Raw genomic sequence first — 2,500 nt, forward strand, 5'->3', positions numbered from 1 at the left:
TGTGGTTCTACTCTTCCTCTCCAAATTTCAGCCATCGAAGTCTGGCTCTCGGTGCCTCTGCAGTCTTACATAAACACCACATGCGTTCCTCCCCCGCTACTAAGCTCGATCTGGCTCCCTCGTCTGCTGGGAGTTAATTTAAGCCCCAACACAATTGGCAACCTGCGCCCGCCGCTTCGGAAATAAGGGAAACTGGAAGACTGGGGGAAGGAATGGTGACCGTACGAATGAAAACTGTGTACGTTGGTCGTGTACGTTGGTCATGACTGTTGACTGTGAATGGGAATGTTCTCGAATTGTGGCGCTGTGGCTGTTCCCTAGCGACGTTATTTATCTGCAGTGCCCTTATGAAGATGGAGAACTTTATTTTCTTTCTAGAACTTAGGTTCCCAACCTTTTCTTTTGTGTGGGTCCCTGCTTAATATATGATAACCTCCATGTCCCCGTGTCTGTCATCTTTTCAAATCCAATTATTACTAATTATGAATAGTGCAATAGGTACTGTAAGTGAGAAAAATTCCAGTTTAATTTGGTCATAATTTTCATATTGCTCCATGGCCCCCTTGGTTAGGAAACCCTGTTCTATAGACTCCTCATTCATCAAACTCTACGGTCGGATGCAACCATATTTCAACGTATCGCAAGCGGTGTACCAATCACTGAGGACTTCGTATCATGTACTCGTTAATCTCTTTGGCCGTTTTCACGCGACCTTGAGATGTGGTTTTTTAATAAAAGAACGGGAGTTTCGAATCATTTCTTTTTTTTTTTTAGATAAGCAAAACCATACTTTATTTTACATTATCATCAATCATTTTGCATCAGTGGTGACTTCTTTGGCTCTTATTTATCGTGACATTGATGTAAATAATAGATAATAGTGTAGAAAATACATGGATAACAAGAGGATAAGAAAATAATATAGAACAAGGAATCATTGATAATCAAGTTGAATGCGGTGGTGATAATGTTATTGAACAACAATGTCTGTAGCAGATGTAGCGGTGATGGTAGTGGTTATAGTAAAAGTAGTAGACTTAATGGTAGAAGTAGTAGTGATTATTGCGCTATCACTAATATTAGCAGGCGTAGTATTTATAGCAATACTAATAGTAGTAATAGTAGATTTTGTATTGGTAGTAACAGTAAAATACGAGTTGTGGTGGCATTGCAGCTGCCTCCAAAATCATTGTGTTTGGGCGACAAAGAAATACAACAAACACAAAGGTTTATCTTGACTGCTGGCATTTCCTTCGTTGAAACAGAATGTTGCTACTGCGGGCCTTACATGAAAATGAAATAAACAAACAGCAGGTGTGAAAATGAGAGCAGCAGAGAGAGAGAGAGAGAGAGAGAGAGAGAGAGAGAGAGAGAGAGAGAGAGAGAGAGAGAGAGAGAGAGAGAGAGAGAGAGAGAGAGAGAGAGCAATAAACAGATCTCCAAATAAATCATAAAACAAATCACCACCATCAAAGCCACCGGCAACTGCAGATATATCGTTAACAACAGCTGTTGCCCCAGTTACAGGATTACTAGGAACACCATCGATTATCACCAAGCAGTTAATACAGAACTAGCTTAGGGATGTTCCAACGTGTACATACGAGGGAGATACGTTTTTAACGAGCAAGACAGCGGAATCACGACTGGGTATATGAAGGTGGGAGGAAGCGTGTGTGAGAGAGGGGTTGTAGAGGCCAGCTGAGTCACTGGGGATGTGCCAGCGTGATCGGTTCAAACCTTTTGTCTGCCTTTCCTCACCTTCTTTCCTGCCTTCTTTCACCTAGTCACACTCTCGAGGAAGCTTTGTTTGGCACGAAAAGGGATGATGATTTTTTTTCTTTTCTTTTTTTTTGTATGGGCGAAGGGATGTGAGACGGATGGGGTATATGTTAGGAAGAAAGGGTGAGCGAATGAGTGAATGACGGATCTTAACGTGCTGTGTTTATAGAGCACGTGAGTGTGTGTGCGTGTGTGTGTGTGGGGGGGGGGGTGAGTGCGTTTGTCTGTCTATCTGTGGCTTTGACTTTGTTTATATCAATATCAATATGAATGTCTGTGTCATTGTCTTCGTTTGTATCTGAGTGTTTGTCTGTATCCCTGTTCCCGAGAGCGTGTTTCTAATCGTGTTCGCGCCACAAATTATGGGAAACAGATGCATAAAGGCGGACTGAAGAAAAGACATTATGGTCGTGCAATAAATCAACGGGTTAAGTTGCGTCTAAATGTTGATCAAAAGGAAAAGATTTATGCGCACTTGAACTTCAATGATGATGCATTTGGAATTTTGCACTAATGTGAGTCATTAAATTACATTTTTTGATATAGTCTTTTGTCTTTTGTTTCGTATAAAATCGTCACTTTTCCTTCTTCAATTGGCTCAAACTTTTAGGGGGTTTTTCGAATAAAGTAAGATATTTAAACAAAGACAAAATATATGATGAAAAGGATACGCACAGACACACATACATCCATAACACATAATCTATTGCCTTGAATT

At 40.7% G+C, this 2,500-nt stretch overlaps 1 protein-coding gene across 1 annotated transcript in view; it reads right to left on the reverse strand.

Moving 5' to 3' along the window:
• LOC119584516 (steroid hormone receptor ERR2-like) overlaps positions 1–2,500 on the reverse strand; it is a 45,920-nt gene that overhangs the window by 42,585 nt on the left and 835 nt on the right. The gene's annotated exons all lie outside the window — the stretch shown is intronic.

The sequence above is a fragment of the Penaeus monodon genome, chromosome 18 (assembly GCF_015228065.2).
Source record: "Penaeus monodon isolate SGIC_2016 chromosome 18, NSTDA_Pmon_1, whole genome shotgun sequence".
NCBI lineage: Eukaryota > Metazoa > Arthropoda > Malacostraca > Decapoda > Penaeidae > Penaeus > Penaeus monodon.